Source organism: Oryctolagus cuniculus, unplaced genomic scaffold (genome assembly GCF_964237555.1).
Source record: "Oryctolagus cuniculus unplaced genomic scaffold, mOryCun1.1 SCAFFOLD_55, whole genome shotgun sequence".
NCBI lineage: Eukaryota > Metazoa > Chordata > Mammalia > Lagomorpha > Leporidae > Oryctolagus > Oryctolagus cuniculus.
Window position 1 is genome coordinate 513,535 of NW_027208214.1, and position 21,933 is coordinate 535,467.

Genomic DNA, 21,933 nt, shown 5'->3' on the forward strand with positions numbered 1-21,933 from the left:
TATATAAATAGTTTTAAAATGTAGCTGGAAAAACCTTTCAAATTTTGAGATTTGAGTAGATGTAATGCTATTTTTTTTTCTTCCCGAGAGGACACACATAAAATATCCGAAACAGAATTTTTGCTCCTGAGCTGAGAGTGGACTGAAGAGAAGTGGAGTTGGGGACACTGAAGAGATGAGGGTGCAGGCTGCAGGTAATAGGACCTGAGGGCCATGCTTGGTCCAGATTTCCTTTTTCTAAGGTTTGTATGGGTGCTTTGTATGATTTAGATCTGAATAATGATGGTATCGCTTGTCTGCAAATGAGTCACTTGCTGCAGAACAGGTCAAAATGGTTTATAAAGTGTACTGGGGAATTTTTAAGAAGTAGAGGGTGATTTCCTGGCACAGAGGGTGTTGACAGTGATTTGCAAGGATCTTGGAGGGTATCAGAGACATGTCTAAGTGTATCTTTCACATCATTCAATTGCTATTTTTCTTGGGTATTTTTAGGAATCAGCATTGTGCTAGTTATTTTTCTAGATGCTGCCTATGAGGTTCTCCAAGTGTTTTCTTGTGTTTTCAACATTTAAAATGTCAAATTGGGAGGGGGGTTGCACAGTGGGCATGGTGAGTTAAGCATCCCATATTAGAGTGCAGGTTGAGCTCTGGTTGTGTCACTTCTCTAGTTTCCTGCTGATACACCTATGTAGGTGGCTGATGGCAGCTCAAGCACTTGGGTCCTTGAAACCCATGAGAGACACCTGAATGGAATTCTAGGCTTCTGCTTTTGGTCTGGCCAACACTGGCTGTGGTGGGCATTTGGGGAATGAACCAGTGGACGGAAGATCTATGTTTGTTGCTCTCTCTCTCTGTCATGCTGTCTTTTTTTTTTTAGATTTATCTATTTATTTGAAAGTCAGAGTTACACAGAGAGAGGAAGAGACTCTCCAAATGGTTGCAATGGCTGGGGCTGGGCCAGGCCAAAGTCAGGAGCCAGGAGCTTCTTCTTGATCTTCCATGTAGCAGGGGTCTAAGCACTTGGGCCATCCTCTGCTGCTTTCTCAGGAGCTGGATCAGAAGTGGAGCAGCCGGGTCTTGAACCAGCACGCACATGGGATGCCAGTGTTGCAGGCATCAGCTTCACCTGCTATGCCAGAACACCAGCCCCAAGTCACTGTGCATTTTAAATAAATAAAAATACATAGTTAAAAATTTAAAAATTCAGTATAAAGATAGGTTTTATTGTCACAAAATGCAAAATGTAATGTTTACATATTGTCTTATTGCCTGTTAATTGTTCTGAAGCTACCTGCTAAATGAATGGTTTTTATTCCTATTTTAGTTTTCAGTATGAAGTATTTTAAAAATGTAGGAAAATAAAGCCATTATAAAATAAATCAAGTATAAAGATACCCATATACTCACCACCTACGTTTAACAGAATTAGCCTTTTGCCAAACTGTTTCAGACAGTATTTTGTAAAGGAAGGAGACATTACAGGTACAGCTAAAGACATAATTCCCTTCCCTCCTTTTTGTATTTGAGTGTACTGCTTTCCTGAAGTTCTTGTGTTTAACGGCCCTGCATGTCTTTATTTTACACACATGTGAAACCGCACCATAGGCTACGTTGATATTTTAAAAGTTTAGTGACTATCACCATAGTTTCTCACTCATTTTGTAGGTTACTTTTGTTATGGAGCATTTCATGCACACATAGACATGTATATTCACATATATACAGTTTTATTGTCAGTTTTTAACTTTGGAGGGCAGTTATGGATGATTTTCTTTTCTTCCTTCATTGAATACCACACTTTTCAGATTTTTAAAAAATTATTTCTTAAATATTTGTTATTTTTTTCTTAAATTATTTATTTTAAAAAAATTTTGCAATGCTAGTGTGTGTTTATGGGGTCCAGTCTAATATGTCAATACATGTGCACAGCATAAACTGATCAAACCAGGTAGCTACCATTTCCATTTCATATTATTTCTTTGCACTTGGACCCTGCTAGCTCCTTTACTCTGGCTCTTTCTACAGTAAATAATTGATTGTCTTGAACTTCAGAGGTACTAGTGCACTGCAGAGCACTACAACTTACTTCTTTTGTCTGACTGGGTTTTGGTATCTGTTATTCAACCTATGCCCATGGCTCCCAAATTGTGCTAATCCCTGTTCAGAGTTCACATGGGCAATTTTTTAAACTTTATCAAACTTTATCAAAGAAATGTCATAGGGATCTTTCTATGTCTGGTTTATTTAACATTATATTAGTTTTCATTTAACATGATGATCTTGAGTTCCAATCATTTTGCTGCAAATGGGAGTGTTTCATTCTTTATCATGGGTAAACGATACTGTATTTTGTGTATACCTGTGTGGTGTGTGTGTGTGTGTGTGTGTGTGTGTGTGTGTATCACATTTTTTCCCCTCCATTCTTCCACTGATGGACACCTGGGTTAATTCCATAGCTTAGCTATTATGAATGGTGCTGCAATGAAAGTGATTATTTGATTCCCTTTAGAAATACACTGAGAAGTGGGATAGCTGGATCATAGGGTAGTTATAATTTTTAAGCAGCCTTCATGCTGTTCTCAGTAGTGGCTGTTCTAATGTATATTGTACCAACAGTGTATAAGGGTTTCCTTTTCTCCATATTCTTTTCAGAATGTGGTATTTTTGACAAGAAACATCCTAATCGGAATGGGATGAGTCCTCATTGTGACTTTCCTTTTCATTCCCTTGATGGTTAGTGAAACTAAACTGTTTTTCATATTGTCGGTTGGTTATTTGAATTTCTTCTTCTGAGAAATGTCTGTTGTGACTGCTGACTATTTCTTAAATGGGTTGTTGTTTTTGAGTTTTAAAAATTACTTGCATATCCTCAATTTTCTTCCTCTTTCAGGGACATACTTTATGAATATATTAATCCCATTCTAACAGTTGTCTCTTCGTTTGGCTGCCTTTTTATTTTGGTGCTCAGAAATTTCTTTGGTTTATATAATCACATCTGTCATGTTTGCTTTTGTTGCCTGTGCTTCTAGGATATTATCTAAAAAATCATTTCCTATGCCGGTGTCATGAAAGGTGTCTCCTGTGCTGCTTCCTGGTAGTTTTAGGTCTTACATTTAGATCTGTGATGCATGTTGAGTTATTTTATGTACAGTATAAGTGGAGGCATCCATGGAAAGTCTTGTGCAGCATTTATTGAAGAGACTGTCTTTCCTCCAGGGCATGTTTATGGAATCTCTGTCAACTATCAGTTGGCTGTAGATGTGTGGATTACTCTGTGGCAAACCCAGTCTGCTCCATTCTTTTTTATGACTGTTTTCATGCCAGTACCTTACTGTAGTGGTTAAAATAGCTCTATAACATGTTTTGAACCCTGGTAGTGGGAAGACCCCAGCTTTTGCATTTTTTGAAAATGCTTTTATGTTGAGCTCATTTGTGCTTCCTTTTGAACGTTGGGATAGTTTTCCTAAATTCTAAGGAAAGATGTGATTGGTAGCTTGATGGGAATTTTATACCCTAGGTTAAATTTATTCCAAGTGTCTTCCTTTTTTTGTACCTACTGTGAATGGTGTTGCTCTTACTGTTTCTTTTTCATTAACTTTGTGATTAGTGCATAAATTGTTACTAATTGTTGTTCCTTTTGTTTTTAAAATGTTATCGGATTTGCTTATCAAATCTAAGTCTCTTGATGGAGTCTTTAGTTTTTTCTGTAATGTTATATGCAGGCAAGGATCAGTTTTTCCTCCTTGCTTAATTGTATGCCTTTAATTTTTTTCTTGCCCAGTACTGTGGGATTTTTTTAAGATTTATTTATTTATTTAAAAAACAGAGCTGCAGAGAGGCAGAGGTAGAGGTAGAGGAATAGGGAGGGAAGGAGAGAGGGAGATCGAGAGAGAGAGAATCTTCCACATGCTGGTTCACTCTGCAGATGGCTGCAGCAGCCAGAGGTGAGCCTACCCAATGCCAGGAGCCAGGGGCTCTTTCTGGGTCTGCACATGGGTGCAGGGGCCCAAGGACTTGTGCCATCTTCTACTGCTTTCCCAGGCCATAGCAGAGAGCTGCATTGGAAGTGGAGCAGCCAGGATTTGAACCAGTGCCCACATAGGATGCTGGCTCTGCAGGTGGCGGCTCTACACACTGTGCCACAGTGCCAGCCACTGCCCAGTCCTATTGTGAACAAAAGCAGTAAGAGTAAACATTCTTTTTTTTTTTTTTTGATGGCAGAGTGGACAGTGAGAGAGAGAGAGAGACAGAGAGAAATATCTTCCTTTTCCTTTGGTTCACTCACCAATGGCTGCTATGGCCAGCGTGCTGCAGCCAGCGTGCTGCAGCCAGCGCACCGCGCTGTTCCGAAGCCAGGAGCCAGGTGCTTCTCCTGGTCTCCCATGCAGGCGCAGGGCCCAAGCACTTGGGCCATCCTCCACTGCACTCCCAGGCCACAGCAGAGAGCTGGACTGGAAGAGGAGCAACCGGGACAGAATCTGGCGCCCCAACCAGGAGTAGAACCCACTGTGCCAGTGCCGCAGGCAGAGGATTAGCTTATTGAGCCATGGCACCAGCCAAGCAAACATTCTTGTTTGCTTTCAGATCATTGAAGAAATGCTGTCAAGAAGAACAAGAAGCATAAGAGGATCTTGGTACAAATACCACACCTGGCCCCTGTAACACCAGTTCTCACTTAGCCCATGTGCATGATGAAGACATGAAGAGGTAAGTTAGGCCTATGTGTGCTGAGGCCATTGGTGAATGGTGATTGTGTTCAGGAGTAGAGTATTAGGAAAATATTTTGCATGGTTGGTGTGTGTGCAGTTATGGCATAGGGAAAGACTGCTTGTGTAGATTCGTGAGATTACATTATGTATATATGTATTCTGTTCACCTTTGTGTTTGGGGAGTTCATTAGGAATTGGATCGGGTTCATCATTGGGTCTGGAGAAACAGCTATGTGTTTTTGGAGACTACATTGTGGACAGGACACCGGGCATCAAAACTCTGACGATGTGGTGTAGTTGAGTGGGTTGAGCATGAAGACTGGATTTTGAGGGTGTTTGGGTGATATGCAAGATGGTGTTTTTTTATTTCATGTGCTTTCTAGTGGCTTCACATGTTGTACACATTTTGCTCAGATGTCCAAGTTCTTTGAAGTGGGTGCAGGATTGTGGTGGGATGGAGAATCGTCAGGGCTCTGGAATTTGTGTGGAGATTGTAGTGGTGTATATGTGTGACTGAGCATAGAGGAAGCTAGTGCATATCGGCGTGCATTTTGTGGTGTTTGAATTCAGCTACTTTGGGAGCTGTAGAACAGTAGGAAATGGTTTTAGCAGGAGATAGTGGGATTTGCTGTCATGAATGGAGTTGCTCCATGGAGACTTGTAAGTCCTTCCAGACAAAATCAACTTCTGTGCTTTTGCCTGTAAAATATCCATAACTTACAAAGTTGTTCTGAAAGTCAGCTACTATTAGTGAAAAACATCTGTCATTTTTCTTTATACAAAGAGAGACATTTGTATACAGTGGTATAAAATGGATATAAAGTTGAATGGGATAAAATGGAGTAGAGGGTAAAATGGTTGTAGCTTTGTTCATTTTTTTACCAATTGTTGTTGCAATGGTGTGATCATTATTTGTTGAAAAGACGTTCTTTCTCCATCCCATTGCCTTTGCCCCTTTGGAAAAGGTCAGTTGACCCCATTTCTAGGGGCCTCTATCTGGAGCCTTTATCCTCTTTGCTGATGGATGTGTGTGTTATTTAAAAAAAAATTTAGTTAAGGAATATAAACTTCTTGCATTTCATATATACAAATTTGGGAACACAGTGATTCTTCCCAGCCTACTCCCCTCCTGCCATACTCCCACCCTTCCTCCTCCTCTCTCTCCCATTTCCATTCTTATGTTTTACAAAGATCTATTTGCAGTTAATTTTATACTCATAAGATGAACCCTACACTAAGTACAGAGTTCACGGAATAGTATGAAGAAAGCAGAAGAGCAAACAAATAAAAAGAAATACTGTTCCTCAGTAGTCAAGACAAGGGCTGTTCAAAATCATTACATCTCAAGGTGTCAGTTGTGCTACTATAAATTAACTTTTAGATACTCTATTAGTTATCAAAGATCAAAGAATGTATTCTATTTGTCTTTTTGTGATTGGCTTATTTCGCTAAGTATAATGATTTCCAGTTGCATCCATTATTTTCAAATGACATGATTTCAATTTTTGTATAACTGTTAAGTATTCCATAGTGTACATAAGCCATAATTTCTTTCTCCAGTCTTCAGTTGATGGACATCTGGGTTGAGTCCATATGTTTGCTCTTGTAAATTCAGCTGCAATGAATATGGGGGTACGGATCACTATTACATATGCTGATTTCATTTCTTTTGGGTAAGTTCCCAGGAGTGGGATGACTGAGTCATATGGCTAGTCTATATACAGCTTTCCAAGATATTTGTATATTGTCTTCCACAGTGGCTTCACCAGTTTACATTTCCACCAACAGTGGATTAGGGTTCTCTTTTTTCCACGTCCTTGCCAGCATTTGTTGTTTGTTGATTTTTGTGTAAGAGCCATTCTAATGGTGGTGAGGTGAAACTTCATTGTGGTTTTGATTTGCATTCCCCTGATGGTTAGTGATATTGAGCATTTTTTCATGTGTCTGTTGGCCATTTGAATTTGCTGTCTTGAAAAATGTCTGTTCAGGTCCTTTGCCCATTTGTAACTGAATTGTTTGTTTCACTGTTGTTGAGGTTCTTGAGATCTTTATAGATTCTGGAAATTAATCCTTTATTTGTTGAATAGTTTGCAAATATTTTCTCCCATTCTGAGTTGCCTCTTAAGTTTGCTCGGTGTCTCTTTTGTAGTGCAGAAGCTTCTCAGTGTGATAAATCCCATTTGCTTTGATTGCCTGTGCTCCGGAGTCTTTTCCAAGAGGTTTTGCCTATGCCAATGTCTTGTAGGGTTATTCTTTTATTTTCTAGTAACTTGATGATATCCTGTCTTAGATTTAGGTCTCTGATCCATTTTGAGTGTTTTTTTTCTTTTTGTATAAGATGTAAGACAGGGATCTGGTTTAATAGTTCGGCATGTGAAGATCCAGTTTTCCCAGCACCATTTGTTGAAGAGACTGTCTGCTCAAGGGATTGATTTTTATTCCTTTGCCAAAGATAAGTAGGTTGTAGATGCGTGGATCGATTTGTAGAATTTCTATTCTGTGCCATTGGCCTACATTTCTGTTTTTGTGCCAGTACCAGGATGTCTGAATTATAATTGCCCTGTCGTATTTCTTGAGATCTGGTCTTGTACTGTTATTGCTGCTTATGATTGCTTTAGCTATTCGGGGTCTCTAGCGTTTGCATATGAATTTTAGCCTCATTTTTACTAGATCTGAGAAGGATGTTGTTGGTATTTTTATTGGGATAGCATTGAATTTATAAACTGTTTTTGGTAGTATGGACATTTTGATGATACTGATTCTTCCAATCCATGAACATGGAAGATTTTTCCACTTTTTAATGTCTTCTTCTGTTTTCTTCTTTAATGCTTTGTTCTCATCACAGAGATCTTTGATGTCCTTGGTTAAATTTAGTACAAGGTATTTAATTTTTTGGTAGCTAAGGTGGAAGGGATTGATCTTAGACATTCTTTCTGAGCTGACATTGCCTGTGTATTCAAAGGTTATTGATTTTTGTTTGTTAATTTTATATCTTGCTACTTTACCAAACTCTTTTATGAGTTCCAACAGTCTCTTGGTGGAGTCTTTTGGATCCCCTATATATATAATCAGGTCAACTGCAAATAGGGATAGTTTGATTTCCTCCTTCCCAGTTTGTATCTCTTTGATTTCTTTTTCTTGCTTAATGTCTTTGGCAAAAACTTCCAGGACTGTATTGAATAGTAATGGTGAGAGTGTCTGGTTCTAGATCTTAGTGAGAATGTCTCCAATTTTTCCCCATTCAGTAAGATGCCAGCTGTGGTTTTGTCATAAATTGCATTAATTATGTTGGGGAATGATCCTCCTATACCCACATTGTTTAAGATTTTCATCATTAAAGGATGTTGGATTTTATCAAATGCTTTCTCTACATCTATTGAGAGAATCACATGGCTTTTGTTCTTCAGTTTGTTAATATGATGTATCACATTTATTGATTTTCGGATGTTGAACCATCCCTGCATACAAAGGATTAATCCCACTTGGTATGGGTGAATGATATTTCTGATGTATTGTTGCATCTGATTGGTTAGTATTTTGTTGAGCATTTTTGCATCTATGTTCATCAGGGAAATGAGTCTGTTGTTTCTTTTTGTGGTTTAGGAATTAAGTTGATGCTGGTTTCATAGTAGGAGTTTGGGAGGATACCCTCCCTTTCAGTTGTTTTGAATAGCTTGAGAAGAATTAGCATTAGTTCTTTAAAAGTCTTGTAGAATTCAGCAGTGAAGACATCAGGGCCTGGGCTTTTCTTTATTGGGAGGGTCTTTATTACTGATTAAATCTCTGGGTTGTTATCTGTTTTCATGACTCAATTTTGTTCATGACTCAATTTTGGATTATATGTGTCCAGAAATCTCTCCATTTCTTCAACATTTCCTGATTTGTTGGCATACATTCTTGGTAGTAATTCCTGATGATTCTTTTTATTTCTGTGGTATCGGTTGTGGCCATCTGGAGAGTGAACCAGTGAATGGAAGACCCCTCTCTCTGATTCTGCCTCTCTGTAACTCTGCCTTTCAAATAAATAAATAAATATCTTTTTAAAAAGAAGGGGACAATGGTCACCTCTGTTGGTGTGATCACCCCCTCACCTCCTCTCCTCCAAGCTGAGCAATGCCCCCAGTGGGTTCAACACTCATCTGTACTGCCGTGTGAATTGAACAAATGATCTTAGCAAACCTCACTGTGGGCACAGTTCCCACTGCAGTGAGCTGCCTCTGGCAACCAAGGGCTCCATGCGTGTGGAGCTGCACCCAATGATTGCCCAGAAACTCAGCTACACCCTGCGTCTTCTCATGAAGTCATAGTTTTTTCAGTCTCAGCACCCAGGGCTCCCATGGTCAAAGATTGCAAGAAGTCCATTCTACCCTGCTATCCTGTCCCGTCCACAAAGAGACTGAGGTGTTCCCAGTGCTGCTGCCTGTGTGTGTTATTCCCTGACGAATTGAATCTGATCCTCCCAGCCAGACTCAAAGTCAGTGGGGAATTTGAGCTTTTCCCTCTTGAAAAGTCCTTCAATCACACGGGTGCACAGTACCTGTCGGCTATAGCCCTAGTCGTTTCACAATTGTGCTGGGCACATAGGAGAGTCCCTGCAGGCGGCATTTCCCTTCTGTTGGGGTGGCTCCCCCTGCCTACCATTGCTGGGTCATGCAGCTGGTGAAGTGGCTACCATACTTGCCATTTGCACTGTAGCTGCCCTGGTGAAAAGTGTCCCCACTAGAACTTGAGCGGCTGCTAACTGTTTACGTCCAAAACTGGTGCCAGCCCTCCCATAGCTGGCTGCAGGTCGCTGTTGCTGGAAGGGGAAGGCGAGGGAGAGATGCACAATTTTTTTCCCACTCTGGGTGAGCAGTCAGTGTGTTCTCAGGCTTCTGGGCTAGACTCAAAGACAGTGCAGTCCACTGGGCTCTCCCTGCAGCTGTATCAACAGTGGCTCTGGCCTGTGCAGTCTGACCCCACCTTGCTCACCAGAGTGGGCACTTTTTCTGGATCCAAGCTGCTGGGCCCTTTGTTGTGTTCTTGCTGGGTGCTGCGTGTATGCACCTTCCACACAAGTCTGAGCTGTGTCCCCTGCTCTTGCAGGACCTCCCACTGCAGTGTCCCCCTGTAGCTGTACCCTGGGTGTGCACTTCCTCCACTGTTTCCTGCTAATTTCACTTAGCCTACACCAGACTGCCCTGTCGGCGTTCTTTTTCTAAGATCACTTTATGCATTTCTATGACTTTATAGTAAGTTTCAAACAGGAAACTATGAGCACACCAACTTTATTATTCACCATTGTGTAAGGTACTCTAGCTATATAAATAATTTGTCGGGATCTATAAAACAGTTCAATGGAAATTTGAATGGGATTGCTATATGATATGGAGCAGAAAATAATTGATAGCTTTATATTCAGTTTACAAATTATGAAAATCAACTTTATTGATTCAGATTTCAATTTATTTCCTTTCAGTTTTTCATCATTTTTTTGGATATAATGTCCATGTTTTGCTTGATTTATAACTTCATTATTTTATGTAGTATTTTAAATGGTAATTTTAAGGATTTTAAAGTCCAACTGTTCATTGCTGGTGTAAAGAAAATGCATAAACCTTTTTGGACTGGTATTGGCTTTTGCTGATTTTTTTCTCCATCTACTGTTATGTATACAGGATACTTACTGCTCTCCATCCCCTTGTTGCCAGTAACATCATGGCCTCGTATCTGTGAACAGGGATTTCCATTGCTTCAGTCGGGGATCTAGCAAGGAGCAGCTGCAGACAATTCAGCAGTTACCTCTGAGCATCCTGGGATAGGGGCACAGCCAGCATGTGGAGCTCAGACTTGCTTTAGCTGCCCTGTGCCTGTGCATGTGTTGTGCATATGCATGTCCCATCCCCCAACTGGGATGCTGCCATAATTCTCTCAGTTGAAGTGGGGAAGAGGAACCTCCCCTTATCCAATATAGGGGGAAACCAAACTTCCTCATGAGATTTCCCATATTCACCTCCAGAGAACCTCACACTCACACAGCATTCTCAGTTGGGGACAGGGCACTGATACTGGGGACTAGACAGGTTGGGCCTGAGGTAGGGGAGAATGTGAGCTCCTGCTACCTATTTTCCTGCCTCATAAATTGCTTATTTTTTTCTGCAATGTTGAAAGGGATGCAGATATCTTTAAAAATCAGTGTCTTGGGGCCAGTTCTGTAGTGTAGTAGGTTGAGCCTCTACCTACAGCATAAGCATCCCAAGTGGATGCCAGTTTGAGTCCCAGCTGCTCTGCTTCCAATCCAGCTCCCTGCTAATGGCCTAGGAAAGCAGTAGAAGATGGCCCAAGTGCTTGGGCCCTGCACCCATGTGGGAGACCTGGAAGAAGCTCCAGACCCCTGGCTTCGAACTGGCCCAGCTCTGGCCATTGCGGCCATCTGGGGAGCAAGCCAGTGAATAGAAGACTTCTCTCTCTCTCTCCCTCCCTCCCTTCCTCCCTCTCTGTAACTCTGCCTCTCAAATAAATAAATAGATCTTTAGAAAATACACACCTTAAAACTCACAATATTTTTTCAAATTTAAATATGTTAATTGTACCAAGCCAATTTTATTAACTTTTGACTTTACTGGGTTTAGTAAAATCAAGTTATTTTTAAAAAATTTATTTATTTGAAAATCAGAGTTACACAGAGAGAGGAAGAGAGGCAGAGAAAGAGAGAAGAAGAGAATGAGAGAGGGAGAGAGAGAGAGAAAGAGAGAGACAGGTCTTCCATCTGCTGGTTCACTCCCCAATTGGCCGCAGTGGCCGGAGCTGCACCGATTGGAAGTCAGGAGCCAGGAGCTTCTTCGGGTCTCCCACATGGATGCAGGGGCCCAAACACTTGGGCCATCTTCTGCTGCTTTCCCAGGCCATAGCAGAGAGTTGGATTGGAAGAGGAGCAGCCAGGACAAGAACCAGCGCCCATGTGGGATGCTAGCATTGCAGGCAGCGGCTTTACCCACTACAACACAGCGCCAACCCCAGTAAAATCAAATTTTTAAAATAGCGTTAGTGGTCATTGCGGATTGAGGTCCTGGGAGTAGGTGAGGCGCTGCAGCCACCTCGCTGCAGAGCTGCAGGTCCGGTGGGCGGGGATGTGAGCACGGGCCCAGTCCACCTACCTGGGGCATTGCTACAGCTGTGGTGTCAGTGCCCTTAGCCCACACTGATGGCAGGGTCTGGCTGTGCATGGGGCGCTGAGCCACCACAGTGTCTGGAGGTCTGCGGGAGTGGCTGTGGCGGGTACAGAGCAGCTCCTCAGCCTCGGTGTATCGAGTGCACTGCTGCGGCACCCCAGGCTCACCACCGGGCACCCTCAAGCAGTTCTTCCCGCCAGGAACCACCGAGGCTGTGGCTTTGGGTTCCGCAAAGAGAGAGCAGTGCCTGAACAGTTGTAGGGTCACAGGAACATCATGACTTCACATGGAGTCTTTACGATCCACTTCTCTCTGAATGTGCTATCATGCTGTTGCTTGCACTCCTGGATGTCAGTGTTTCGGAACTGCTTTCATAGTCCAGTCACCAGGGTTGTTCCACGTGGATGATACAGCATTGTATCATCCAGAGATGTTCTGGAAGGCCTTGCTCTCCTTCATCATGAGGGTCGTGTCCACACAGACCTCAAACCGTGGAACATACTGTGGAGTGCAGAGAACGAATGTTTTAAACTCACTGACTTTGGACTTAGCTTCAAAGAAGGCACTCCGGGTGTAAAGTACATTCAAACAGACGGGTGTCGTGCTCCAGAAGCAGAGCTGAAAAATCACGTGGCCCAGGCTGGCCTGCAGAGTGATACATAATGTAGCTCGGCTGCTGGTCTGCGGAGCCTAGGAATCATTTTACTGGAAATGTTCTCAGGAACGAAGCTGAAGCATACAGTCCGATCTCAGGAATGGAAGGCAAGCAGTTCTGCTGTTGTTGATGAGATATTTGCCGGTAAAGCAGTGGTGAATGCCACAATTCCAACCCATCACCTAAGAGACCTTATCAAAAGCATGCTTCATGATGATCCAAGCAGAAGAGTTCCTGCTGAAATGGCATCGCACAGCCCATTCGTTAGTATTCCTTTTGCCCCTCATGTTGAAGATCTGATGGTAGTTCCTACCCCACTGCTAAGACTGCTGAGCGTGCTAGATGATGATCATCTTGAGAATGAAGAGGAACATGAAGATATTGTAGAAGATGTAAAAGAGGAATGCCAGAAATATGGACCCGTGATATCTCCGCTTGTCCAAAAGAAAATCCTGGCAGAGGGCAAGTCTTTGTCGAGTATGCCAATGCTGGTGGTTCCAAAGACGCTCAGGAATTACTGACCGGAAGGATGTTTGATGGGAAGTTTGTCATGGCTACATTCTACCCGCAGAGTGCCTACAAGAGGGGATATCTGTATCAAACCTTGCTTTATTCCTAACCTAAGGACCATATCCTGTTTCTCCTCTTCTATTTCCTGGGCTATTCTACTCCACAGATGAATGCAATACTAGCTCTCTGCCATTTTAAGGAGGTACTTTTTACATTTGTTTAATCCTGTGAATGTGCAATCATTGTCCAAGCAGTGGCTGCATGGCAAACATTCGGCACTGAGTAGGGCAAGATCTCTCAGCTATACATTGAGGGGTTTAGAGCATCCATGTAGGCAACTTTTCTTTTTCTTTTTTCTGCGTTTTTTGTGTGCAGTAGGGCAAGGTGCTGCTCTTCAGTATGTAATATAAAAAGTTAATTATTTTTTGTGATCATGAAACAAGGATGAATAATATGTTGTGTGAATGTTAACAAGTTTGTTAGTGTTGGTGACATCATTTACAGATTGTTCCTTTTGTAGTCAGGTGATTCTTTTTTTTTTTTTTTTTGACAGGCAGAGTGGACAGTGAGAGACAGAAAGGTCTTCCTTTTTTTTTTTTGACAAGCAGAGTGGACAGTGAGAGAGAGAGAGAGAGACAGAGAGAAAGGTCTTCCTTTGCCATTGGTTCATCCTCCAGTGACCGCCGCGGCCAGTGCACCATGCTGATCCAATAGCAGGAGCCATGTACTTATCCTGGTCTCCCATGGGGTGCAGGGCCCAAGGACTTGGGCCATCCTCCACTGCACTCCCAGGGCACAGCAGAAAGCTGGCTTGGAAGAGGGGCAACTGGGAAAGAATCCAGCGCCCCGACCGGGACTAGAATCCGGTGTGCTGGCGCCGCAAGGCGGAGGATTAGCCTAGTGAGCCTTGGCGCCGGCCCCCTACTCTGTTCTTAACACTGAGTTGTGAAAACGTAAAGCAGGACCGAAGCACTGAATATTCCCTTAAAGAAACTGCAGTGAGCCTATCTACATTTTTATTAAGGCTTTTAAAATAGAAAGCTGATGCTTGATCTTGGCACAATTTTTATGTCCAATATGTGTGCTTGAATGAGTGTGCGGTGTGAAAGTTGGAGAAAATTTAGTATAGTCTATACCCATCTCTTCCCTATACCCATCTCTTCCCTGTTTCACATCTGTAAAATTTAGGGTGTGTGTTTTTTGAGAATTGGTCTGATAGAATATGTAAATGACAAAACAGTTCATTCCTGAGAGGCTCAGAATAAATTGGAGTCTAGACTGGGGTTACATTGAAACTCTTAAAGGTGATTGGAACAAAATTTTTGCTGCATGTGAATCACCGCATTAATTGATCTATTTAGACTTTAGACTCTGGATCAGCTCATCTTTGTTGTTCTGAATCTCCTGTGACAATTATAAGATTTCCCAAAAATGTGTTTCAACTTACTATGATGGATATTTAAAGTGGATCCAAAAGAAAAAGAAATTAGATGTACAGTGAAGGGAAAAAGAAAAGAATAGGGGATAATCAGGATTCTTTTTTCTGTCTCTGGCTCTCATCCATCCCCACCCCTTTCTTTCCCCTTTCTCATTCTCTGCCTCTGTCCTACACTGAAGAGAAGCTAGGGGAACTATATCCCAGGTGGTCTGGCTCTTGACTACAAGGAAGTTAAGACAAATATTGATAGAATAAAGTAGAAGTAGAAAGGAACAAAAATTCAAAGAATTCTTAAAAGGATTCATAGCAATCTAATGTGTCAAGAGTTCATGGAAACATATTGATTACAAATTTTAAGAATTATAATTATGGCCAGTGCTGCGGCTCACTTGGCTAATCCCCCGCTTGCGGCTCTGGCACCCTGGGTTCTAGTCCTGGTTGCTCCTCTTCCAGTCCAGCTCTCTGCTGTTGGCCCAGGAAGGAAGTGGAGGATGGACCAAGTGCTTGGGCCCCTGCACCCACATGGGAGACCAGGAGGAAGCACCTGGCTCCTGGCTTCAGATCGGTGCAGTGCGCCAGCTGTAGCAGCCATTTTGGGGGTGAACCAAAGGAAGGAAGACCTTTCTCTCTGTCTCTCTCACTGTCTAAATCTGCCTGTCAAAAAAAAAAGAATTATGATTTTGGATTCTTGTTACTTTATGACAGATTGTCTTTAAAGATATAAAAATTAGGAAAACTTTATAAAGCACTGATTATACAAGAAAACAAGTTGTATACAGGTTATGAATTTTTTCCTGTTTCACTGCCTGAATGATATTTCTATTTATTATTTTTTTGTAAGGAAAAAGTCCTTTATATCTTTCTGTGCTGAAAGCCTCCTCATATAATCTATTCTATATTTATACGACAGTAAGAGAGAGAGATACAGAGAGAAAGGTCTTCCTTTTCCTTTGGTTCACCCCCGAAATGGCCGCTATGGCCGGCGTTGCACCAATCCGAAGCCAGGAGCCAGGTGCTTCCTCCTGGTCTCCCATGTGGGTGCAGGGGCCCAAGCTCTTGGGCCATCCTCCACTGCCCTCCCAGGCCACAGCAGAGAGCTGGACTGGAAGAGGAGCAACTGGGACTAGAACCCGGAACCCACATGCGATGCCGGCACCGCAGGCGGAGGATTAACCTAATGAGCCATGGCATGGGCCCCATCCTCATATAATCTTTCCTTGTATGTGTCATGCAAGTTACCAATAGCCCAATCAGAATTTACATCTAGCGAAGGAAGATTTTACTCTATTCAAAAAATTAATATTTAACCTTTTAGTTATGTACAGTTATCAAATTGTCCAGGACTCTCCATTAATATTTATTATAAAGCCAAATTTGGAATAATGAGGTTGATTTATGAATTACCGAAGGGTCTTGTTGCGTGGTTCTCAATATGTGCCCTTAGAAGGAAGAACTATTATTCTTTATTTTGGAGCTTTCTGAGTTTGATTTCAAGTTATCTGGTTTGTTTTCAAATCAAAATTCAAAATTCAGGAGTGTAGAACCAGTAATGTGAAGACCTAGGCTTTCCTAAAACATAAATTTTCATATGGGTAACAGCTTCTTTGGGGATTGAAAACTCCAGGTCCTTACTTGCATACTGATGAACAACAGAATACAAATTAATTCATTTTAAGGGCAAGTATTCTAAGTTAGCATATTTACCTTTCCCCCCATTTCTTCTTCCCTCTCCTCCCAAAAGAGAAATCCTTGCAAAAACAAAACAAAACAAAACTGCAGTCAGGTGTCTGAGTTTAGTTGTGCAGTATGCTGCTAACATTGATGCTGAACTTAACATTCTTTGATCATCTTATTGCTGATGTAGTCATATATATATGTCATTTTTTTACAGGTAGAGTTAGACAGTGAGAGAGAGAGACAGAGAGAAAGGTCTTCCTTCCTTTGGTTCACTCCCCAAATGGCTGCTACGGCCAGCACTACGCCAATCTGCAGCCAGGAGCTAGGTGCTTCCTCCTGATCTCCCATGTGGGTTTAGGGGCCAAGCACTTGGGCCATCCTCTGCTGTCCTCCCGGGCTACAGCAGAGAGCTGGACTGGAAGAGGGGCAACCGGGACTAGAACCCGACGCCCATATGGGATACCAGCGCCTCAGGCAGAGGATTAACCTAGTGAGCCAAGGCACCAGCCCCTGTAGTGTTTAACACTATTGAATTTTATTACAAAAGATGCTAACTAGATTTTAAGGGAACTGAGGGAATAACTGATGAACCCTAGTGATCATGCATTGAATTCAGTGTTTTATATTAAACCCTCAGTGTTGAAAAAAGATGCCTCCTATCACTTAAATTAAAGGACACTTAAATTGTCCTTTTATAGCTCTTAGCCCATTTTACCAAAGATGACACTTGTAGATTTTCTTTCCTTCTCTGTTATTTTCAGAATTTTAATCTTAATTTCTGTCTTAAACTTGAACCAAATGTTACAAAATGATGCAATGATTCTTTGAGGATGAAATGTATTTGTGGGGATTTGGATTCCCTGAAGTTACTGAAAATTTAGAAATTTTATAATTGAGAAACAGGATAAAGAGGTGAGAATTCACATCATTTAACCCCTTGTCTTTTGGGAAAATTTTATCTCAGGTAGCCTTTCTTTCCTTAAATTGACACATGTGTTTCCTTCTCTCACCTTCCCAATTTCTTCCTCTTTGTTCCATGGTGTTCCTGCAGCACTTTGCCCCCAGAAGTCAGGTAAAGTGATTATTCTATAGAAAATCTGGTTTTTTAAAAATACATTTGGGGGGCACCAGATTCTGTCCCGGTTACCCCTCTTCCAGGCCAGCTCTCTGCTGTGGCCAGGGAAGGCAGTGGAGGAGGCCCAAGTCCCTGGGCCCTGCACCCCATGGGAGACCAGGAGAAGCACCTGGCTCCTGCCTTCGGATCAGCGCGGTGCACCGGCCACGGCGTGCCGGCCGCGGCAGCCATTGGAGGGTGAACCAACGGCAAAAGGAAGACCTTTCTCTCTGTCTCTCTCTCACTGTCCAGTGTCGCTCCCCCTCTTCATGGAGGAACGACACTAGATACTGCGCTGTTCTTTTGTCTGCTCACCCCTTCCCGGGTTTGCTGCTGGTCCTTCCCAGGTTGGCTGGCGACCCCTCCACCTCCGTGGAGGGGCGGCTCCCCCTACCACTTTCCCCACTTCCACGGAGGAGCGGCACACCACCAGCCGGCTCGCTCGGGGGCTGCTCAGATGTTATCCGGATGTTCCTTCAGATGTTTCCTTTAGATGTTCCTGGTGCATGTTGTCTCTCTCCTCCTTTATAGTCCTCTTCCACCAATCCCAACTCTGCTACCCACACGCCGAGTACGCTGCTCTCCTCCAATCAGGAGCAAGATCAGCTCCTGCAGCTCATCAGTCAAGTTGGCGAGAGGCAGCTGTGTAGAGGTTGTTTGGTCTCTCTCAGCGCCATATTGTGGGAGAGCAGATGCATAGAATAAGTCTTAATTCCAGTAACTTAGTCTAGTCTGAGTTGCTCCCCACAGTCCACTCTGCCTCTCAAAAAAAAAAAAACACACACACATTTGGAAAAGGTGGCTAGCTAGCTACTATCAAAACTAGAGGGGAGGGGCCAGCACTGTGGCACAGCGGGTTATCTACATAACATTATCTACAAAGCAGTTCAGTGGAAATTTGATTGAGATTACCCTACATATCAAGATGAGAGGAAAATTGACATGCTCATGTTCTGTTTATCATAAAAAAAATTTCTATTGACTTGTATTTCATTTATTTAATCATGTTTTACAGTTCTGTGAGATATTTTTGTTCATATTGTGCTGGATTTATAAGTCTTTTATTTTTGCATGGTATTGTAAATGGTAACTTTTAGCATTTTCATTCCAAGTTTTCATTGCAGGTATAAAGAAAATTCATCAAATGATTTGTAGTGACTTTGTATTTTATTTCTTTTTTGTCTTCATCTGGTGTCATGCAGACAGAATACTCGGGGCTTGCCGTCTTCCTTGGTGCATGTGAAATCACAGCCTGGCATATGTTAAGTAGGAATGTTCATTGATTCGCCCAGTGGAGCAGCAGGGGCCACTGAGAACCCAGCGCTCTACAGAACTGGCATGTCCTGCGTTACTACTAGGGCCTGCAGGTGGCGCCCAAACATGCTGTGGCCGTCCCACCTGGTGCGCATGTGCAGGTTCCCCCTTATGTCTTGCCTGCTGCTTTCTCTGTGAGGACAGGAGTGCCGTTTTCATTGGGTGAGTGTTGAGGGGCCACTGCTGTACCTTGGGGCACTTTGAAGCTTCATCCACAGAGAGGAAAAGGAGCCAGGCTGTGTATCCCTGAGAGCTGAGAAGGGGCTTCAGGAGGCTTCTCCAGGACGCATCTAGAAAACAGCGGTGGGTACACTCTCGTGTTCTGGACTGCTCTCGGGTGGGTTCTTCACTTCCCCACCTGATGCTTTAGGAAAATGCATGAAAGCATCTCTCATGGATGCATCTAATGTATAGAGATCAGACTACACTGTCCAGTTTCCCCAGATTCAGGATTGCGTGTGGGAGATACGCCAGAGCACACAGATAGACATACACACACTCAGCAGGAAGAATATGGAGAGTGTGTCAGGATTCCACGGTGCTGAGTTAGGCACGGGCCAGAGGAGGGACGAGACCCAGTGATGCTTGAGGTGGAGCAGAGTGTGAGCATCTGTGGACCTGCTTTCCCTCATGGCAAACTGTCCTCTCCCTTTTGTTGAGATAACATTTAGGTAGTCACAGGCACCCCTAAGGAAGTACCTTAGATGCACATTATTTCAAGGGTTAGGATGTTACCAGTTCATTAGCCTTTTACTTTGCTGTATTTAATGGGAGTGAACTTTTTACTAGTGTGAGTTATTTATGATAACACTGCTATGTCTCGTTTTCATTTGAGAGAATGGCTGTGGGTAGCTGATCCCATACTAAGGTGAGGTGGAGTTTCATGAGGATGAACAGAATTCAGTGGATAAAGCACTGTCCAGATGCCCCTAGAATTCACAATAGCAAAACCTGCATACACTTGAATCCTCCAGTGTCTGGTTCCTTGATATTCCACAACATTATATGCAATGGGAAGTATTATATGTCTTTGATAGTAAGTACTATCATACTTTTCTTACATTCAGCTGTACTGAGACTTACAGCATCAGAGTCATTTAAAGATAAACAGTGATACCCAGTGTTGTGTGTCAGGCTGAAATCCACAGGCGAGGCGGCCCTCTGGCAGGTGATGGTGATTTCTGGGAGAGGTTTCAGATGCTTGAACGGATGGTTACAATACTGCAAGGGAAGATTTAAAGGATATCAAGACTAGATTAGATGCATCTTGGTTGGCCTGAAGCTCAACAGGAGCAGCTTTTGGATTATACACTGATATGGTTACAAACTTTATTGTGATGGTTTGCACAAACTTGTGCATAGTGCCTTGCCTCTAGAGAAACAGTGAAGCCAGAGTTCACAACTGTGATGACCACGAAATCAATAATGAATCAGGCACAGGACAAGTTTAGAAAGTCAGTCTCTGGGTAAAGGCTGATTAATAGGTACTAATTTACAGCTAGATAGGAATAAGAAGTTCTGCAGGCGGTTCTGACTGTGGAGTAGCCTTCTATTTGCCACTTTCTTTATATAAAACACTGTTGTCTTCACGTTGTTGGCTCGTGACTGATTTCTTTGTCTTGGCACACAGGAGTCCCAAGTGGTTCTGTATCAGCTTCCCAGCAACCACGAAGAGACTCCTGAGGACAACCTGGGCCCCAGAATTAAGACTACAGGATACAGTTTGATGCTAAAGGATGGGTGAGTCAGGAACCTTCCTTGATGGTTCCCTTATTCCTTTCTTCTCCTTTGTGGTCTTTCCATTTGGGCATTAGCTTCTTCCACCTGATCTCCCCCTGGAAGCTGCCCCGTATGCTTTGGGATAGTTGGCTTTGGATTGGTTTGGAAAGACCCGTGGTTTAAGGAAATCTACTTTCTCTGTGGATGATTCATGTCCCTACTTGGTGGGGAACAACTTGCCTTTTAGTTTGGTATTTCATGTTGGGATTCCTCCAAGCACCCTTGCTTTCTTTGGCTCCTTGCCTCTCAAACAGGTCAGGTCCCCTTGGACATTGGGTAAGGATCTGGATCCTCTCTGAGGTTTTTGACCCTTTCTTCTTGTCCTGTCACTTTAATTATCTCTCACTACTCTCCCCTGGATCTAACATCTCCTGATGTCACATCTTGGTTGCCTGCTACTCACATATTCCCCATCTTTGAAGCATGCTAACTCTGTCTCTTGTAGACATAGCGGTAGTTACTGCCTTGAGGTGACTTTTCTCCACTCACTGAAAGCACCGTCTCTCATACACTGTACCCTGGCCTGAGATACCATAGAGATCTCTTGTACTTCTTCCTTTTGCTTTCAGTCCACTACTCTGACGTACACTGCCTCTGGGCTGAGGGCCGTTATCTTTGTGCCGTGAACAGACCCAAATTCGATTGTTGCATGGCTTTTTCCAACCCTGGTCTGGATACTTGCAGCTGCTGAAAGCATCTACTTTTTTCTCTTCCTGTCGATTTTCCCGCCCAATTAATTGGCAAAATGGTGACTCCCCCAAGTGGAGGCATTCTTATGAGCTCCTAGCTCAGGCAGCAAGAATAAGAAGCCAGGGGATTGCATTTTCTGCCTCTCAAGACAACCATCAAATCCCTGCTCCCCATCCACTCTCATGAGTTTGGCAGTTTTAAGCTTTGCCCTTTAAGACAGACTGGGGATGGAGCTGGTCAGACTGTTTGAGTCTGTGTTTCATTCTCTATGTCTGATCTGACAATAAGCAAAAAAAAAAATTGGGACAATCTTCTGAGGACTCCAGCTAATTTCATTAGGAATTTGTGGAAGTAACTCTTTGTTTTGACTACACCAAACATGCAACTATTGCCATTTCACTGGTGCAGTATTGAAAAGAAACAACACATAATCAATAAGGCTAAATAGTGGCCCTACTCTTGCTGCTTTAAGTCCAGCCCATACCATCTACAGGACAGGTAGAGATGTCAGTGAGCCTGCTGGAATTGCCCAATGTGCTTCAACGATAGGGAGCATCAGGACCACATGATAACTTGCCCAGTAGAATGAAATGTTCAGCTAAGCCAGCCAGTTACTAAGAGGTGAGAGAGGCTACCCAAGATACATATAAAAACCCTACCATGTTTCAGAGCTGCCTAACAAAGGTCTTTAGAAAATACACCAACACAGATCCTACTTACCCCAAGGGCAAGCCCTTACAGCCATGCACTTCAGTAATCAAGCAGCCCTCAGATGTCAGGTAAAAAGCAGGTGCAGGACCCCAGACATGCTTAGCAGGACTCACAGGGATGATTTCCCAAGTATCTGACAGTAGGTGTAGAGCAGAGGGAATGGACAGAGATAAAAGTAGTGCATG

The 21,933-nt window shown here is 42.9% G+C and overlaps 2 protein-coding genes and 1 pseudogene across 11 annotated transcripts in view; 2 read left to right on the top strand and 1 right to left on the bottom strand.

Annotated features, from left to right (window-relative positions):
• LOC127482659 (zinc finger protein 286A-like) overlaps positions 1–20,308 on the top strand; it is a 151,042-nt gene extending 130,734 nt beyond the window's left edge. The window contains exons 9-11 of the mRNA XM_070067679.1: positions 91–194; positions 4,585–4,707; positions 18,457–20,308. The gene's annotated coding sequence lies outside the window, so the exon portion shown is untranslated. The remainder of the gene's footprint in view (positions 1–90; positions 195–4,584; positions 4,708–18,456) is intronic.
• Positions 1–21,933, bottom strand: part of LOC127489827 (leucine-rich repeat-containing protein 37A-like) — a 63,938-nt gene that overhangs the window by 8,391 nt on the left and 33,614 nt on the right. For 2 of the 10 annotated variants that reach the window (XR_011385804.1, XR_011385805.1), the window contains 2 exons: positions 19,686–19,789; positions 12,964–13,091 (listed from right to left, as the gene is read on the bottom strand). The exons of 1 other annotated variant lie outside the window; for it this stretch is intronic. The gene's annotated coding sequence lies outside the window, so the exon portion shown is untranslated. Of the gene's footprint in view, positions 1–12,960; positions 13,092–13,279; positions 13,413–16,167; positions 19,790–21,933 lie in introns of those variants that run through there. 7 more of the 10 variants (XR_011385798.1, XR_011385800.1, XR_011385803.1 and 4 more) reach the window with 6 other exon arrangements.
• On the top strand, positions 11,893–20,308 carry LOC127489298 (serine/threonine-protein kinase Kist pseudogene; annotated as a pseudogene).